Source organism: Apis cerana, linkage group LG6, assembly GCF_029169275.1.
Source record: "Apis cerana isolate GH-2021 linkage group LG6, AcerK_1.0, whole genome shotgun sequence".
Taxonomy (NCBI): Eukaryota; Metazoa; Arthropoda; class Insecta; order Hymenoptera; family Apidae; genus Apis; species Apis cerana.
Window position 1 is genome coordinate 8,583,835 of NC_083857.1, and position 21,357 is coordinate 8,605,191.

Genomic DNA, 21,357 nt, shown 5'->3' on the forward strand with positions numbered 1-21,357 from the left:
TTTCCATAATTTTAATTAATAAGTGAAAAAATAACATTTTTTAATTTATTTTAATTTATTATTAATTTAAAATAAAATTTCTAGTTTTTTTATTATGTAATTTTATAGAATAGCGAGTTCGGAATACAAAAAAGAAAATTCATATAAAATATGATTTATATAAAATAAAATTCATTTTTTAGATATTTGATTGAATTTTTCATATGTTTGCATAAATAACGAACAAATATATATATATATATATATTTATTCTTTGAAATTTTCATGGTAAAAATCTTTTATGTCATTGAATAAAAAATTTTAAATGTTTAACAATATCAATATATTTAAAATATTGTACATAATTATATTTATGCTTAAGAGAAAAAAGATAATGTGAATTTTTTGTTCAAGAAAATGGAAAATCTTACATATCAAATATATATTCTTATCTCTAATACATTTTTATCATAAACTCTTGATAATCAAATAATATAAAGATTAAACTTTCAAATCAGAATTTTAACTTTGAAAAAAAAAAGAATAAGAAAAGAAATTTCCACATTACGTGATAAATGAACAATCTAATAGTAAATTGTGGAAAATAGAAACACGTGGATCGACAGTGAAGTATAACCGGCGAATAGCAAGAAAGGTAGACAGGATTTCCTGCAGATTAATGCCTCGTTGCATTCTAATTCATTATATAATATTACATCGAATTAGATGCAGAAACATAACTTTAATATGTTAAATTCCGATCAGCCTGATATGATTGCACTTTCACGTCAGCCTCTAAACTTGTTCGCCATTATACAATTTCATATTACGTGTATCAAGGATTACGTGACTGGAATATCTTATGGGAAATTTCGTTTAATTTTACACCAAAAATGACGATGAAATTAAGAACAATTTAAGAATTTGATCGTTAACAGAATTTAATTTAGAGATATTTAAAAATATATTTAAAAATTTATTCAATAATTGCTAAATTGTAATTAATAAAGAATTATGGTTAGAAAATTGCTTTATTATAACGTTCCAATATTTAAATATGCATTTAAATTGCATTTAACACGAATTATAGAATATTTGACAAAAAATATAATTTTGGGTTAAAATAACGTTTAACATTAGCGTTACTTTTATATGTTAATAAATATTTTAATACAACATTTATATTTATATCGCTTCAGTAATATTTTTTCGACAATTTTTAGGTTAGGTATATCGAAACAGCGTCGTGCACAACTCATAAATAATCACGTATCAACTAGAATATACATCGAAACTCATCGAACGCGTTAATTACAATCGTTATACATATAAATTAGCTTCTATTGTCTCTTGAAATATTATGGATCATTTCCATCTTCTATAGTTGCACTCACCATCATCGAGAAATGATCACAACGTGATAATTATCGACCGAATAAAATACAAAATACCATATAATGATTTCTAGATGAGAATTGTTAATAGCGATTCTTCTATTGAACAGAAAATAAAATTGCAAAATTGGGCGAACTTCAAGTCGGTTTTAAACGTTCAGTTCGCACGGTTTGCTCTGAGCTGAAGTTTGTTTTAATGCATATTCGATGTCGAGCCGAATAGCAAGAGGTCGTCACAGTCGTCGTTCTGGAGTGTAATGGCGATTCGTTCGGCTTGTTTACCAGCGCCGGAAACTGCAGTATTCTTGCATGCTTCCGCTACTTTCAGTGTCTATGAAACTGCGTTCTTGTGAATCAACAACGAGCAACTTTTTGTCGATGTGTTATGTGTTTCTTGAAAAAGTTGCCGATTGCTTCTTCGTGTTTTTGTTGACGGTAAGTTGTATGTTACTTTAGTTCCGTTCAAAATTGTGTATATGGGTATATGTATTAAACACAAATGTGCATTGACCTATCATAATGAAAAAATATAATCATTATTTTGAAACTAATTTGAAATTTTGATTAATGTTGCTTTAGTGTGAATAAAATGTTTTTAAATTGTTTGTTGTAAATGTGGAGAATATTTGTGCAATATTAATCACTTTTGATATTCATGTGTATATTAAAATAAATGAAGTTTACAAATTGTAGGTTATTGTATTGATGTAAAATTGTAAAATTATAAAAGAAAAATTTATATAATCCATAACTTATAATTTATGAATTCAGATTTTCATATCGAAATCTCTATAAATCTCTTGTCATTTATCTATATGAGAAATTATTACTTTTATGTATCTTTTTTGAATCTCATATATTTATAAATATCTAATATTTTTATTTATTATTTAAAATAAAAAAAATAAAATTTAAATATAAAAAATTATTTAAAAAATTTTGTTTAAAATATTATGCAACTTTGTATTAATAATGAATATCATTTTGTGAAATACTAACAAATGTTTTATTATCACGAAACAATATAAAACGCATTGTCCATTTGTTGCATCAAAATTTTAATAATATAGATCACTTCAAATTTAAAAACTTCCAAAGAAATATAATATATTAATTAATCATATTTTATGAATAATAAAGGGAACGAAAAATTAATAATTAGAACAGCAATTGAAATAATGAAATAGAACAACGGTGATCTACGCATTAATTGCACGAATTTTTATTCTATAATTTTTAATTATCTATATTAAAAATCTCTTATAATATGAAAATAGAAATTTGTTAATTTAAAAAATTTTTTAATTAGCAAAGAAAAAAGTGTATCTTAAATATTAAATAAAAAAATAAACATGTTGATTTAATCTTATATTAAATGGATGATGATCTCTATCGATGCTCAAATTAGTTTAATTAAAAATGATATGCTATAAAAATAATATCTATTCAGTTCAATATCCTATTTTCGAAGAATCGCATAAGAAATTTGCATTTTGCTATCATAGTGATATCATAACACGTTCGACGGTTTTAATTATCGTAGAATTCTCGCGACGCGATTATGCAACGAGAAGTGAAAGTCGCTCGATATTTACGAACACGAGGCGCGGTGCACGCAAGAGATGTCGAGATTTCTCGCAGAAATTCGACCTCTTCGTCGTCCCTTCCCAACACGGCATGTTGGCGGAAATGAAACAAATTGGAATTTCGCCTATGCATCCGGAAGGAAGCCTGCCTTTTCGAATTATTAAATGAGACACTGAAATGTTTCAGGTTTGAGTTGTATTTTTCATATATTTGACTCATATTTTAAAATTCTATGTTCCAAGATATTTATATTTATTTTTAACTGATAAACATGAAAGAATATTTAATAAAATTTATCAATTTTGAAGCTAAACATAGATTGGAGAATATTTTCATTTTATTATTTTTCACAGTTTATTAAAAAATTAATGTTTTTTAGTTATTTGACAAATATTAAAACATTAATATGTCATGTGTTATATCATTTTTATAAATATTTTTAAATATTAATGAAATAAATTCGATATCTTATCTAGATATAAAATATAATATAAAACATATTACTTATGATAACAATTTAACTCTAAATTAATTCACAGATTCAATTTCAATCAGATACAACATATCAGTTGTCAATCATAACATATAAATATACTTTAAATCATTTTTTACATAATAAATGTTTTAGATAAAAAAATTATCTCTTTCTACATTTCAATTTTCAAATAATAATTTTTACAATTTAATCATTTTTTATGTACTTAATTAATTTTTCATCAAGCATTTATAAATATTAAGGATGTATATCAAAATATGGTGATAAAAATAATTGCAAATAATTAAATAATCGTAAATAGTTTAATAACAATTAGATTATGAATATTTAAATATTTATAAAAAAATGTACAAAAATTAAAATAAATATATATAATGTATAATTCTTTAAACTATAATTATTTTCTAAACTTTAGGAAAAAAATAATATTATCATGTGGTTATTTCAAAATTCATTTTTTGCACTATATTTTAGAAAAAACAATTGTTCTAAAGAAAAATATTACTAGACATAATTTCATAATATATGAAAATATATAAAATATCTATTAGGATATTTACAGAATTAATAAAAACTTTATTTAGGTTTCATTTTTATGATTATAGTGAAAATATAAATTTGCATATATATCCGCAATCCAATATCGAAAATCTTATATAATCTTATACAATTTTACATAATCTATACAATCTTGTACAAATTCTTCTAAATCCTCTAAACAATGTTATTCGAATAAACAACATTTGTAGAATATAATTCTCGAAAGAAAGAATTAGAGGAAGAATACATAAACGAAACGCATAGACGGAAATGAAACTAAATGAAGCTTCACCTGTGCAACACACATCTAAAAGGGAGCCTTTATAGCACTTACACGCGCTTAAATAACCTCTCTCTTCCTCGTTTTATTTCGTCTGGATACGAGCAAGTCCACGAGACTTATTCGTCGCGTTTCCCGGCACTTAAGAAGTTTATTGCTAGCCACCACGAGGCCGATACGCGATTGGATGTTGGACAATAAAAACGAGCGTTCCCGCGAGCCAGACGTTCCGGAAAACTTCTTTTCCCAACAGGGATGCGGCGATTTCGTTTTTTTCACGCCGTTGTATTTGCTTACGAGCTGCATCGCTTTTCACAAACTCTAATGGCAGAGTTAGGCATTAATTTTAATTAGGCATTTACGAGTTGAAAAATCAATTGGTTAAAATTATTTCAAATAGCATTAAAATTTTAAAATGCTCGAATAACATTTATTCATAGCTATTATAATTGACGATACTTCGACACTATAATTAATCGTTGTGAATAATAAATTATTTGTTAAAGTAATTTTATTCTTAAAGTTAAAATTTAAAATTTTATCCATTTCTATCTAGTGGATTTCTATTTGCGCCTTTTCGCGGTACAATGAATCGTCTTTCATGTTGTACGTTTAACGTTTTTCTCGAGGGATGATTATTACCATCGCCAATCGGCTTGTATAGGAATTGAAATGAAGAAATAAATTTCACGTTGTAGTAATGTAAATATTAATGTTCTATTTTATTGAAACGTTGATATACGTATCTTTATAAAGATATGATAAGTGTTACAATTCTACAACGAAAAAAATATTTTATGATATGGATAATTATAGTATCATTAATTATATTTTTTTAATATCATGAAATTAATAAAAATCTTGCAGGAAAATATTTTAGAATATGAAGGATTATTGCTTCGATAATAGTTTTGCAATTTTTGAAAATATGAATTAAACGGGTAATAAAAAGATACAGTTTATTACAATATATCTCTTAAATTTACTTCTGAATCTTCATAAATCTTTCCATGAAAATTGGTAAATGATAGTCAATATTTTATAGTACTGTGGACTGCTCGAATTTTAAAAAAAAAAAAATAGCTCAATATTTGTTCGCGTGACAACGAATCTGAATTATCTATGCTCCGTTTCTCATTCGTTGCTTCCATCCTTGGTGATTCGAGCACACTTTTAAAATAGCGCATCGAGCTATTAAACGAAGAGTAGCAATCGCTTTACGGTTAACGAAGTCGCGTTAACGAGCTCTTTCTCTTCTTCTTCTTTTTTTTTTTTTTTTTTATTTGCATTGAATGATCGCGAAAATGAAATTCCTTTCTGCGACACGAAGTCTTTTTCCATTGTTACTGGTAAAAATATATTCTTGCATAAATGTTTCAATTATCACGCGTGCTTTCTTCCGTTATGCATCGAAAAGCATCCCGAAGAAATATTAGTTATAACTTTTATTACATATTTATTTACAATACAATTTTTTCTGTAAAAATTTCCTTTATATATATATATATATATACGCGAATAGAATACGTTGTAATAAAATACACCTAATTATTTCAATACAAACATGTTAAAACGTTTAAATTACACGAACAATTTTGTAGTTCGATCGGACAAACATTGCACGATCCTGAAATTGCAACTGGGCGGAACTCTTAAACAAACTTTGGTAAATGCGCAACATTCTTTGCGCGTTTCGTGCATATTCGAAAGCACAAAGATAGATATGTTATTTGTTTGCACGTTGCGCTCGCGGCAGCTTTCATATGAACCCGTCTCCTTTCCTCTGTCTATTTTTCATACCTTGATGCACCTTTACCAGCCAACCCGCCCCGTTTTTCATTTACCCGAGCTCCTCGACTTTCCCTTTCCCTCTTCTTCCCTTCTACCCTGCTTCAAGCCCTCCCTTTCCTTCACGATCGTTTCCATTCTTATTTGTACTCCGTGTTTTACTTTCTGTCCCACTGATTCGCCCCGACTTTTCACCCCTTTATACCTTTTTTAACGCGCACTTCCGTTTATACGGCCACTTTCCTGCCCTCTTGTTTGTCTCATCATTCGCTTCGTCCCCTTCCTTTACCTTTGTGCCATTTTTTTTCCTCCCCCCTCTATCATTTTTATCCTTCCCCTTTGAAACCAATTTTTTAATACTCTCGAGTTATACTTTATACGTTTTTTCAAAAAAAAAAAAATTAGTTCCATTAGAAAATTAATTGATAATAATCTATCTTATTTATTTTTTCCTTATCTTGTGTCAAACAAATTGTAACTGTAAAGAGTTCTGAATATTATACGTTGTACGTGTAGAATCGTGTTAGATGTATAAATTTCAATGATAAACGAATCATTTTAAATAATGATTGAACGATCTTTCGTTCCAATGCACTAAATCTTTCTTCTATCCTTCTTCTCATCATCCCCTTCATCGATCCTCTTTAATTCTTCGTCTACTCTTCACCCACACGTGCATCGCCCTCGATTTTTCCCAAAATCGCGAACAGATCCGGCGCGCATATGAGATAAGTCACGTTGTCGAATAACAAAACGGGGACATCGGATACGAAAATCCCCTCCCCTCGTGTCGCGCAACGAATGCAATTTGTCGGCACCGTGTTTAATTACAGCCGAGGATGGTGGCAGGGATGGTGAACACGCTTCTCCCATCAAACTGATCACAGTTCCATCCCAGAGGATTCCTCGTGACGATGTTCAAATATAGGGTACACCAAATCCCTCAACGTTTCAGTTATAATAATAATATTTTGGAAAAGAAATATTTTGAAACGATGGCTAAAGTTTGTCCAAAACACGATTGAACTTTCTTGTGATATATGCATTCAGTTTAGAATTTTGGCATACGCAGGAGGAATATTATTTTTAAATGTTTGTTGTTAAACTGACGGTATATGATATATACGAAATCGACTTTGGTCTAAAACGAATCGGTGCATGATATTTCCTGTTTTTAAACTGAGATTGTAGTGAAGCGACAAAAAGAGTTGCGAGGGAGACAACGCAGAAAGGATTAAAATTTCTCCTCTTTGTTTCATTATAAATTCTATTACATCAATTTGCCACAATTGATTCTTAAATTTGTTCAATTGCTCGATCATCGTTATAATCGTATCTTTAATAATTCGTGGATAAATCATTTCAAGCTTCTCTCTTCTTTATCGTTGAAATTTGACGAGCTTTCTTAAGAAGAAAGGTTTATCAACGAATATAAATAAATGTTATTGATTGACGAAATTGTTTAAGATAATTATACGATCCAATGATTCGATTTATATAGTTTTATATAGTTTTGAAGTTCGAAATGACAGGGCGACACATAATGGATGAACAACGTCAAAACAGTTCTTACAGAACTGTGATTAATATTGTTGTCATCGATATTCAATAAAAGCGTTTCCATGTTTCGCACTATAATATTCAAAGCGAAATTGTGCATGGATGGTGGTGAACGAATGATGAACTCCATTTCAATGGCAAAGTTAAAACTGAGATCTGTTAACTTCGATTATCATCATTTTATCGAATCGAAATTATTATTGTAACACGGATTGCTCGGATTATTTTCAAGTGTCTTAACGATTTTTCTCCTTCGAAAAAATCGTTGTCCTTCTCGGCTATTAATTAAGCGTCAATGGTATCGATAAATTACGTCCGCGAAATCTGTTATACCGTTAATTAACCGTGCCTTATTTATCTTCATATTTATGATTGTCCACGTTTCTACAGCTCGACAAGTTATTATCGAGTGCTCAAACGTCGAGTCATTTTTTTTGCCGGTGAAATGGTAGTTGAATGAGTTTCTAACGGAAGTACGTGATATTGGAGATTCCACGCTTATTATACTTAATAAGGAGGTAAGAAAAAATCAGCGTGTAATAGGTGAAAATAGTGAAGTTCAAGATGAAATGGAGGAATCTTGAGGAATGTTGTAAAATATATGATGTTTAAATGTAATTAAGATGTTCCACACGTTTTGAGAGATGTTCCAGGAAAAACAGCTTTTCCAACTGGTATGTGTACGTGTTTAGTAGTGCCAACTATTTGTTATTTTAATATTCATTCGTTTCCTTATTCTGCGTAACGAAATTTTTCTATTCTTTCAATTATTCTATATAGAATGGGTATGTTTCTTCCTTTCTTTTTTTTTTTTTTTTTGCTATTCATTTTAAAATTTCAAAGATTGAACATTTTTATGTATCCTATAGCTTATTGAAATTATACGAAGAAAAAGAAAAGGAGAAAAAATTCAAGAAACCATAGTTAAAGAGTATGAATCATAACGATATAATAAGCGATTTTAAGCTTATTTACTTACTGTACCAAATATAATTTATAGAATATTGAATTAAAAGAAAAAAAAAATTTCTTTTTTATTAAATATCATCTTATAAATACGAATTTTCAAAAACATTTTTTCATACGTGGAAGACGTATTTTTGCCTTGCAAAAATATTTTTAAAATTTTAAAAACTTTCAAGATATATCATACCAAACACAATAATTCAAGAAATAAATTATTTCCATCAATCAAACACTACATACTCTTTCGCAGCGACGAATCAATATTTCCATTTTGATCGGGCTACATTTCAAACGATTTCCAAAAATTGTATTACACATTCACACGAGTGTGAGGCTATATTCATGTAAACATTTTGTGCGAAAAACCGAAAGCAAATTTTCGCGCGAATGAAAATGAAACGGGCCGACCGTAAAGTATATTCCATAATCCATCAAAGCGGATGATACACGCGTCTACGACATTATCCGGGGCCCCGTTTCGGCTTTGTTTCGAAATCAGCCGTGCAGCGAAAACACGGGAGCGTTTGAATAAACGCTGCCACGGCGATATTATCGCGTCGGATGTTATCGATTTCTATCGTTATGCGGGCTCGTTTCCTGTATATTTATCGGGGAATTTCGCGAGCAGGCTTCGGTGCACGGAATCGCTTTGCCCATTAACTTCGGTCGGAGTGGAGGGGGAAAAAAAGTTACATTGAAAACGTCCTCTTTCTTCTTCTTCTTCTTCTTCTTTTTCTTTTTTCTTCCTTTGTGAATTACTGGTTTGTAAGTTTGTACAGAACGTTTTCTAGAAAGTGGGACGAACAGTGTTTCTTCTCTGTTATTTCTTCTTTTTATTCTTTTTTTTGTTTTTTTTTTTTAGAAGAAAGTTTAATGGAAATTGTGAGTTTTTTTTTGAAGGTTCAATGTATTGTAGATAGATAGAGAAAATTATATAGAAATTATATATATATATTTTAGTTAGTTTTTACGATGAAATAGATTTCTAAATATTGGAATTGTATTTACTTTATAAAAGTAATTGTAAAAGAATTTATCCTTGGATGAGTTAAATGAACTTTTGTGGAGAAGCTAATAAATCTTAAGGAAATGTGAGTGATTGCAGTTTATAGTAATGTCTGTTAAAAATATCTGACAAAGTATTTCGTTTTTCATCTTTGTATGCAAACGTTCCATCTTCCTGTTGAAATTGTATTTACTAGATCACGTAGCACCGATGACCGTAGTATGGCCGTCACGTATTTGCAGTCTTTGGTTTCAATAGATAATACGAAACGTGGAATTAAAATTAATCGTACGAAAATTATTGCCACGTAGCTTAGAGATGTAATAGACAACGTAAAGAATACTTTTGCATATGCAGGACATTCGGTAAAGCTGAATTTATGGGAAAAAATAATAACATAAATAATGTTATTTGACAAATAAATTAATATACACGTTCTTTGAAAAGCAAAGAACAAATCTTCTTATTAACTTATTGTACCTTACAGCAAAAAGAAAATAAATAAATAAATTTATATTTTGTTTCAGTTTCCGAACTTATTCTTTACCGGTTATTTTTCTTCGATATAAATCGACATTTTTTTCTTTTACTTCCAGTTAGTTCCTGTCTGCATGGAAACCGAGAATTTTCTTCAGAAAGAGCTTTAATAAATACGAATCAGAATAGAAAGAGAAAAACGACCCGCTTATTCGCATCCGTAAAATTTCATTTCGAAAACGTATCCTTCCTTTTATACAGAATATTAATAAACGTTCTCTGAGAGCCAACGTTCCACCTCGAAAATGATAAAATGGAAAATGGTCAACGGAGTGTCGTCGTGTATTCAAAGTATATGCTCGAGATACGGACGAGTATCTCGTAAGGATGCTAATTAATTAAGAATCGAGGTAATTAATGGCTTCTGATACAAGTGGCGCCATCTAAGACTTTCATTCACTTATTTGTATATCACGAATTAATTTCGTCGAGTAATTTCATTAAATATCACATCAATTCGTAGGATGCCGAATATGAATTTCTCAGACTTTGCCGGATTTCCCGCTTTTTATTCGAATTATTTGAAAGCCGTTGCGTTTCTATGGCGAGTTTTTCAAACGAGAGATTCGCTTTATAGAAAGTTCACTCGTGGAAATGCAATTTGGATGGATATAAGTCGTGTGATTCCACAGTAGTGTTAATTAACACGATTGGATGCCACATGGATGAAATTTAACCAACTTGGATGTCTCGATGATTGCACGTGAACCGAGAAATGAGAAATCTCAATCGATTGGCTATATATACATACATATATACTTGTCTGGTACACGGCTACACAGGAATATATTTGCATTTGTGAAAGGATTATCAACACATCTTCTATGATTTCAATTTGATTATTATTAAGTAAATGGATATTAATATTGATAAATTATTTAATTACTTTTTTTTTTACAGATAATTTTATAGAATTAAAATTTACAAGGCATAGAAATTGAAAGTTGTGCAAAGGTATACTGACATATAAGATGTAATCTTCTTTCATGACAATTGATATAAGATATTTTCTTTTTAACCGAAAAAATGAAAATATTTCATCTATAACATTATCTATAGGTAATCACAATTCAGAGGAATTGCAGCTGTTATATTTAAATAATGATTTTTAACATTTATTTAAAATATATATAAATCCTCTTACTACTGAATTCAAAAGTCATAACTCTAGTCATTCTTCGTTAAACTAACTGAACTATGTTAAAATTTAAAAAATTTTTCTTATTTCCTATAAAAAAAAAATCAGAAATAATTTAAATATTTCCAAAGGTAGTTGCAAATCAGAAAGAATTGTCACCTATAGAAATTTATAATATACATCTTATAAAACTTTTAAATAATTTTAAAATGTACACTTCCTTCTTTCCCTCGATAAGAACAAATATGCGATCGTGACTGGAAAATGCGTTCTTGGCGCGAAATGTTATCGTTCGCTCGAATCAACGTGTACACAAGAACCATCAGAGTTTGGCCATTGTCAAGGGGCAACGATGCGTGCTCGCTACGACGTTCCGGAAACGTGGCAAGGATGAAAGGAGAAAGAGAGAAAGAGAGAGAGTTTGGCGAGTCCAAGGAGAAGAGACGTCGGTGCACCGGTTCCAGATTTACGTTCGACCCGCGAAAGACACGGGAAACGTGCTCGTGTGTGACCCAGATCGTTAACGAGATGTTTCGTCGATTAAATAATGGGAGCCCATTGCGGATTCGTGAGCGAATAAGATGGTCGAAAGTTGTTCTGAATCGAGGCAAGCGCTTTGCTCGATCACGACCATCCTTCACCTCGTCGAACAGGAAAGTTGTGCACTTTTTTTTTTAAATAATGTATCGTAGAGGTCATTGCAGGGTGAAGAGGAACGATGATGCCAATGATTTCCGGGATATAATTTTCTTTGGAAAGTGTCTACTATGTTATCTTTTAAGAAAGGTGAAAATTTAGGAATTAATGAAAGGGGTAAGTTTTATTTTAGTTTTGTTATTTTGATTTTTGATAATGTTGATAAGATTTTGTTTTATTCTAGGGATAAAGGATGTCTTTTTGCTGTAAAATTTTATGATCAATCTCTGGTCATTCTGATATATTTGCTATAAATTTTATCAAATAGTATATGCGGTGTTTGACATGTAATTTATGCCATAATTTTTCCTTCAATTCAGAATATTGATTGATGATATGTAATCTATCAAATTCAAACTTAAATGATATTAAGATGACTGAAATGCAATTATGAATTTATAAGTACGAATATGAACATATGTGCATGAAAATAATATAGAGAAGAAAGTACATATTAAAAGAGGAATTAGAAAGTGAATGAAAATCATTAACGTTAATGTGAAAAATTATTGTTCACGGGTAAAGATTCGATTTCAAAATTCGATTTCAGGCTATCCAATTACTCGATATAATGTCATAATTGAAGAAACGTGAAACTAAATGATACTCGATAAAGACAAGAAATATCGTTGTAATAGGCGCGTTAGATTAGTCATGTCTTTCGAATTACAACGTGAAAGGAAACGAATGGTAGATATCATTCAGTCGCGTGTTTATATTTAACGGTACAGGTAATTACGATCAATACAACGCCTTATACTTGTACGTTTAACGGTACATATAATTACGCGCAACAGAAATAGTGCATTCCTACTGTCACAGAAAATACAATAATATCGAACTTATATAATTTGAATCTCTATAATTCAAAAATTTTTATAAGACTAAAATTTTCTTTATTCGTGTCGTTATACATTATATCATATATTTATAGAAGACTCGTAACAGATATGGATTTATAAAATTTGTGAAATAGATAACTATCAGCTGATAGGATCAGATATATTATAGAATTTATGGAATTCGAATCAGATATGAACAAATAATGAATAACTTCTTATTCTGTCATCTATGCTTCATAAATTTCAGGTTTACGATATGTTGTTAAATTATTGAGAGTAATAAACAGACAAAACTATCTGACAATAATAATCATAATGTTCATATAAATTTTCTAGATATAAAAAAATATTGAAAATCCATTTTTACGTTCAAAAAATATTCTTGGATTTTTATTTTGAATCAATATATTAAGAGAATTTAATAAGCAATCTTTTATAATATAATTATTGTAAATTAATTGTGATTAGTAATTAGATTACATAATTATAAAATAAAGATTCTTCATTTTATTTGATATTACAATAATCAGACGTCAGAATAAAAATTTATATTTTTTTGATCATGGTTGACAGTCATCTGGATCATTTATCTCCAAAGTTCCCTAGGCTCAGGATTCTCTTAGTTCTAGAGTCACTGAGATATCAACCTTAATCCTCAGATTAGAGATCAAATAGTGTCAGTATCCCTGAATTATAGCCCAGGCCCAGAATTATGCTTAGGATTAATTAATTAAACCCTAGTATTAAAGTTAATTTGGATTTTGTTTGTATCAGAGCTTCTTTGTTCTTAGAATTTTCTCTTAAAGTTTTAGTGATCGTATAATCTGAATATTCTTATGACCATAAAATTATCTTTTGTGTTTTTTTTTTTGTTTTAAGATCTTCTTTGACTTTGATGAGTTAATTTGAATCCTAAAAATGTTTTGGAATATAATTAATTAAATTAATCTTGAGATTAATGCCAATATTCAAGATAAAATCATAATGATTTTGAAATTAAGATCATATAACACCAATTTTGATATTATGAGAATCTTTAATTAAAGTTAAAAAAAATATCTTGCTTTGGATATTTATTAATATATTTTCAATAATACAATTATGAATCTGTAATAGTTATCAATTATTAAATTATAATTATATAATGATATAATTGCGCAAATAAATTTTAATAACAGCTACAATGAATTTTAATCACACACAAATTAAAAAATTAAGATATGAATATATTTACCAAATTTTATTTAATGTACATTTTTATTTATCAAATATAAAAAATCATATTTACTTTAACTGGAATAGACATTAAATTTAATCCAAAATTTAATATTGTTTTAATTAATATCTTTAATAAACACGATGATGACAAAATATACACATCTAACTATGTTAAAATATAAAGACAAAAATAAATCAAAAAAGTTTGCATCGTAATACGTCAAAAGATATCCAATTTCAAGTAATGAAAAAAAAAGTAATGAATGTTCGATGGCATTTTTATTTCCGGTATAGAATATTTGACAATTCACCGAATAAAGATTTTAAATTATTACGATACATTTCCGTCCTCACTGTTATTATTATTCGTTCATCCACGTGATTTCGCATTTCATGTTTATCGGTCGTTGTTCTCGGCAGATTAATCATCGCGCATTATACGTACGTATCGTGTACGTTATCGATCTCTTGACACACATATGACCTGATTTATATTCGGATAACGGTGGAAAAGAATTAGGTCGTGGGATGGGTGAATACGCGAAATCAACGAGCGTATCGTTAAGTTCGCGGATTTATCGAGAGAAGAGGCGATCTCTCGAGGAACACTGCTTAATTAATTTCAATTTTCGCTCGTGAATAATATCTCGAAGAATAATCGTTGCTATATGGTTAATATTTTTAATTGAGATTTAATTAACGCGAATCGCGTTTTCGATTTGTCGTCACTTTTGCTTGAACAGTTAAATAAAGTTGCGAAGTACAATTATAAGGATTATAAGGATAAAAATTTTTTGGCTTTTAATTGATTCGTTTTTATCTTTATTATTACTAATATTTTTTTGTTTATGACTAATTTTTAGAGACTTCGATATTTATTTTTAATTTTTATTAATTTGGTTTTACTATAATATATGTAAATTTTTCAATTGATGTAGATGAGAGAATTCATTCATTAAAATTAATAATTGTTAGTATTATATTTAATTTATGACTTATAAAATTTCATTTTTAACATTTCGATTTGTGCAAAAATATGTGTATATAAAAATTTTTTAAATCAATATTTGTTATTTAATTTTAAAAATGATAATTTCGAAATAAATAAGAATATGTATCATAATTTCAAAATATATCTATCTATTTAAAATTTCAAAATATATTCAATTTTTAGAACTATTTATTTATCTTCCTTTTTTTTATATAATTTAATTAAAAAACTTTTAGGTTATCTACCTTTGCACATAATTTAAATTCTTTGTGTATTACTTAATTAGATATTCAAAGTATTACGCTTTCGTTGGAATTTACTTCGACAATGAATTCCAATATTCAAGTGCTTAACCTAGTTTCTGAACTGTAACTGTTTTTATTTTCAGATACTGTCTCTGATAAATTTGTCTAATAAGATCTCCTGTATTCAAGTTTATTCCATTACAAATTCATCATGAAGATTTATCTTGACTCAAAAAATAAACGTTGCTATTATAATTTATTCATATCTTTAAATTTTATTAAAAAGATGAATAATATTGAAAATTTTAAATTATTATATATAAATGTTATTAAAATTTATTTGTTAAATTTTAGTGAAAAAAAAAATAAAAAAATGAAAAATTATTGATATAACTATAATTTTTCTGTATTATACTATCTATATAAAATCAACCATTTGAATAATTAAAAATATCAATATCGTAGAAAAGGATTGGACCCGAATATTGACGAAAAATTATCACAATAACTGCTTTTAAGGATCATTTTAATTAATAGGATTTAGAATTTCTGTTGTACAGTAAATAGCTCAGATGAAAATATCTTTTAATTTAGATATAATATATTTTGCATGATACAGAATACACAACATGTAAAATAACATAGATTGATTTCATTAAGAAATATTAATTGGAAAAGTATTGGATAAAATATTATTCCAAATAATAGATAACAAATAATATAATTTATTTTAATTTTTATGTCAACAATTACCCAAAGTTTTACTTGTAATTTTCCTTTCTTTATTATAATTAGTATAAATTTGAGATTTAAGTGTTATATAGATGTACAAAACTTTTAGGTTATCTATCAGTTTCTTTTGAAGGTTTGAAAAAAAGAAGGTGAAATAAGGTTTGAAATAAAAATTAATAAATGAAAAAATGTTTGTGTGTAATTCTTATTTGAAAAAAAGAAATATTTGTTACATAATTTTATTATTTTTAATTTAATTTGTCATAATACGAATTATGAAATTAAACTTTGTATTAATTTTATTAAAATCAAAAAATTTTTAAAAATAAAAAATAAATAATTATTTATAACATAATTAAAAAGTAATATTTCTAGAAACTAGAATTTGAGAGATATATAAAAATAGAAAGATGAAAATAAGCTTTTTAACTTAGCAATGTCTTCAAATATTAACCTAACCTAAATACTTCCGATTAATACTTCCAATAAACAAAACAATATTATTCATATTTTCTTTTCAATAATCAACCAATCAAAACTTCTTCACAAAACAGAAAAAAAATCTCTCAAAATCATAAACGAAGCTATTTGTTAAAGAGTGACAATTTTCAACGAACACAACTCGACAATAAACTGAGAGGGCCGGCCCTGGAATCGGTTGCCTGTTGGAAATACCAGCACGTATCGGCACTAGAGGCACACTCGCACACTGCACTTCTGCATGGCGGAGTACGAACGGACGAACACACAGTCGGTTGGAATACGAATGCTGTGACCCGAGTAAATATATGCGATGCGCGCCGCTTCCTTGTAAACAAGGGCTGCTAAATGCCGTGAAGTGGCTCTCCGACTCGGGTCGAGGCCGCGTTCCAAACTTCTCCGTACAACCGTCGCGTCCTCTACCATCCTGCGAGAACTCTCAAACACTGCGATGCAACTCGAACGAGTTTCCGCTATTGTCAGCTCAACCCTGTAGTCTGTTGCTACTCGCCTGCTAATTTGATTATTCCAACCCGATTCGACGATGTGGTTTCATGGCGCCGGCTGTTTCCTCACCTGACATTCTCCATCGCTTTTCCTTTACGTTGCAGTATGTACTTGACACATGATAAATTTTATCATTTACGATAAGTTGCTATGTTTTAGGTTATGTTGGATCTTCGACGCGATGAATTAAAAGGAACGATAATCGTTTTGTTTGTATAAAATAAAAGAATTAATTTTTCAAATAAGATTCAATTTAAATTAATCTTTTGTTATGTCATAATAATGGATCTATGATAAATCCATCTACTATCTACGTTGAATTACTATTTTTAAACTATATTAAACCTTCAAAACAATGAATTAAAAGGAAACAAAACAACGTTTAAAAGGAACAATAATGGTTTTCTTTGCACAAGAAAGGATTAATATTTTAAGTAAGATTTAGTTTAATTTTCGTTATGTTGTAATATTGGATCTATGATAAATATTATTAATTGTTTACATACATTAAATTGTTTTAGGTTATATTGGATGTTCGACAAGATGAATTAAGTTAAAATTAAGAAACGATAATTAAGATTTATAAAATTCATAAAATGAAAAGATCAATTTAAAGTTTAAAGTCATCTTTTATTTAATTATATTATTGACGTTGAATTTGATATAGACAACTAGGAAAATAGTTCTAAACTCTTGGCCAGTACGTCAAAGCAACCGAATTCAAAACAAGATTCCAACAACACGATTCCTATCATTCTCCTGTTTCATCCATCAGCTTCTCAACTTTCTCAATCTCTGAATTGGTTCCTCGCGGGAACAAATCCTCTCTTGGATCTCGTACTTTACTTCAAACTTTGGTCTCTCCACGGTATACCTTTCAACATTATACTATCGATATTTTCAAATCCTAAGGCTCAATTAACTTTTATATTTATATTAAAAATATTTAATATCATTTAATTTTAACAATTTCCTAATAATAAAATTGTTATTTTTTTAACGAGTAAGATGAAAAATTAAGTTATTATTAGAAATGAAAGGATATCCTATTAGTATAAAGTTTTATTTTATAATCATCTTTCTCTAATAAGAAACAGAACATTCGTTAAAGGACATAGCTAATCTTCACTAAACCAAAGGGACACCCGAGACAGATTCCATAAGCGTACACAGGCGCGAGTCATAATTTATGGTCACATTTATGCACCTCTTTCGCTTTCCCGATGCACTTTCTACAGACGATCTCTATGCTGCAATGGAGGAGAGACATCGGGTATCTCGTTTTCTTTCTCCTCTCCACATTACCGATTCCCACTTTCTCCCTCTCTGTCTCACGCAGTCTCTCTTATTAACTGTCGTTTCTCTCGTTCCGCCTTTTTCTCTCTTTCCACACGGTGCACTAGGCGCACGTTACGCAATTCCAAAGATATATGGTCGCTTCAGGAATATCTTCGGCCGGTCTCACGCGTGGTACCATTTACTGGGTGGCGATTCTCACTTTTATTCGAGTAGTAATGTAAATCTTTATTCAGAATGTCTCATTTAAATATTTGATTATTAAATTATTACAAAATCATAAATTTGGATAGAAATTTTTATTTTGTGCCAGATTTTTTGATTTTTTATTCTGAGAAAAAATAATATATAATTTTTCTTGGAATTTAATTCTTAAAATTTGAAGTCTTTCAAATATCTGAAACTTTATAATTTGTAGATTATGATAAAAAAAAAAAACTGGCATGCGAAATTTGAGTTCTGAAATTTGAGTTTCTAAATTTCTAAATAGATATCCATCTAGAAGTTTTATTAATTTTACGTATTAGAAAACTACGATATAAAACAAAATGCAAAGTTTTTTGCAAAAATATGCTCTAGAAATTTATTTTAAATTTATTAATTTTCTGAAAGATTTAAAATTGGTAACAAAATTCAAATGTTACAATTTTTTTTATAAGAAAAATATATATGATTATAATTACTTAATATTTCCTTCTTTTAGCCACCAAATATTTCTAAATAATTTCTATTTTATCTTCTGAAGAGAAAAAAACGAGAAAGCAATCAAAATATAAAATAATCAATTGAATGTGACAATATCCTAATCAAAATACGATGGAAAATCAAAGATAAAGACATTCCAATGTCGATTTATTCGTTCGATGTCACAGATTTTCGAGATGATTATTGGGATGAGATTATATGGACAGTGAACAGGTGTTGTGCAACGAAAACGCGGAAATGCAATGTCGATAAACTCGCCTAAGCGAGAGAGACCCAGACGACCGGCGTCGCCAGACTCTCACTTGCCTTCCCCTATCTCCTCTGCCCGTTTCTCTGGCACGTTACAGAAATACACCGAGAAAATTATGTCACTAATGCGCCTGGATATATCTCTAGGCGTGGAAAAGCCGTTTCGTTGCGTCGTGAGGTTGACTGGAACATCCTGAGCTCAAAAGGCGGTTGCTTTTCCCTATTCCAATGGTCATTAAATTTTTTTGTGTTATTCATTTTAACAAAAATATTAATTAGGATACTAAAAAAAGAATTAATAAAAAATAAAATTGATATTTATTGTTATAAATTATAATTTTGTTTTAATTGAGAATGTTATTTACTTTTATGGAAAAATTCATAGGGATTATATTATTAGAATTATTGAAATATTTATAATATATGTATATATATTATAAATATTTATAATATATACATTATAAATATTTATAATGTATATATATATATAATATATGTATATATATACATATATATCACAAATGTGTATAAAGAGTATTAGATTTAAAGTGGTATTATAAAAATCAATAATTATATTTAGTCTCTATCTAAATAAAAATTAATTTTAAATCAGTCAATTTAATCAATTTTATAATTTTAGTATTAAAGAATGTTGATATTGTAAATTTATATTGTAGTTTTATCTTTTTTTATTAACATTAAAAAAAAGTATTAATTATTATATATTCAATAAATAAAAGTTATGAATTTGAAAATAATATATTTATTTTTGTGAAGAAAATGCTAAAAAAAGATAAAAAGATAGTAATCATTTATAATGTTGTTCATATTATATATTATATTTTTTATAAATTAAAAATGGTAACTAATACTATTACTTCTCATTTTTTAAACGTAGTTATAGGAGATATAATATGTATTGCGTTTTTTTTTTTGCATTTAAAATTTCACTTGAATATTTTTTTTCAATCTTAAGAAATAGAAAAAGAAGATATAAAAAGATAATAATATTGGATGGAAGAAATATCAATGCTCATAAAAGAAGCATTGAATGTTTTATTACAACATAGATATGAAAGAACTAATATGAATTAGAATATATCTTTTGAACAGAATTAGAATATTTTAATAATATTCCAATAATATTTTAATATTCTTGACTTGTGATTATTTATTAAAAAAATTTTTATATAATATAAATAATATTCTAATATCTTGATTTGTCACTTTTTTTTATTAGAAAACTTGAATTTTTTATTTGAAAATTTTTTGATGAATAAATTATCACAAGATGAAGAAACTACAAAAGTAAAATTTTGTTATTTATATATGTAATTCGTAATTTTTTTTCTTTTTTTTCTAAATCCGAAATAATAAAATTGATTGATATAATTCGTATAAATGCAATACGAAATACGTATAAATGAAATATGAAATTATTTTAATTAAATACACAACGTAATGAAAATTATTATAAAAAGATATTTTGTATATACAAACATAAAATGATAAATAATTTCTATAAAATATAATAATATAGATTTTATCCTCTTTTAGTTACAGAAAATAATCGTATATCATTAATGCAATATGTTGAAAGAAAACAATTTTAGAGGAGAAAGCTCTTCGGTCGTTTAGATCATCGTAAAGTCAGAATGAACATTATTGATAAATAAATAATTTCTGGGCTTGTTAATTCTACTAAACATAAACCGTATTACGCACATTAGATTTAAAGGAGAAAGTAGCAAAGTGCCGTACTAATGATGTTAATTTGAATATATATATTTCATTTCTTCCTTTTTTTGGTTTTATCTATTTTATGAATAATAAGATTAATAGATTTCAAATTCGAATTTAAAACCAATTTTTAACCAAATTTAATTATTTTGAATAATCTATATTTTTATTCAATATTCATATGATATATATTATAATATAGAAAAAATTTTACAAAAAATTATTATATAATAAATAATTTTTATTTCTATTTTTTAATATTTCTATATTATATGTTATTATATATATATATATGGAATAGTTTTAAAAATTATATAATTATATAAAATTTACATATTTGTATTAACTTTTATATTAACTACTAACTTTTATGTTTATTTTAGAA

At 27.8% G+C, this 21,357-nt stretch overlaps 1 protein-coding gene and 1 long non-coding RNA gene across 11 annotated transcripts in view; one reads left to right on the forward strand and one right to left on the reverse strand.

Annotated features, from left to right (window-relative positions):
* The window catches only part of LOC107993776 (ecdysone-induced protein 78C), a 137,123-nt gene that overhangs the window by 52,984 nt on the left and 62,782 nt on the right, over nucleotides 1-21,357 (reverse strand). The gene's annotated exons all lie outside the window — the stretch shown is intronic.
* On the forward strand, nucleotides 1,580-19,566 carry LOC107993779 (uncharacterized). Of its 3 annotated transcripts, none has more exons than XR_009830128.1 (7): nucleotides 1,580-1,808; nucleotides 10,193-10,483; nucleotides 10,597-10,899; nucleotides 11,034-12,084; nucleotides 12,152-17,085; nucleotides 17,142-17,416; nucleotides 17,504-17,604. It is a non-coding gene; the product is annotated as an uncharacterized LOC107993779 (long non-coding RNA). The 3 variants fall into 3 exon arrangements; XR_009830127.1 differs by adding an exon at nucleotides 18,982-19,566 and having other exon boundaries at nucleotides 1,581-1,808; nucleotides 10,597-12,084; nucleotides 17,504-18,493; XR_001765178.3 differs by having other exon boundaries at nucleotides 1,581-1,808; nucleotides 10,597-11,087; nucleotides 11,510-12,084.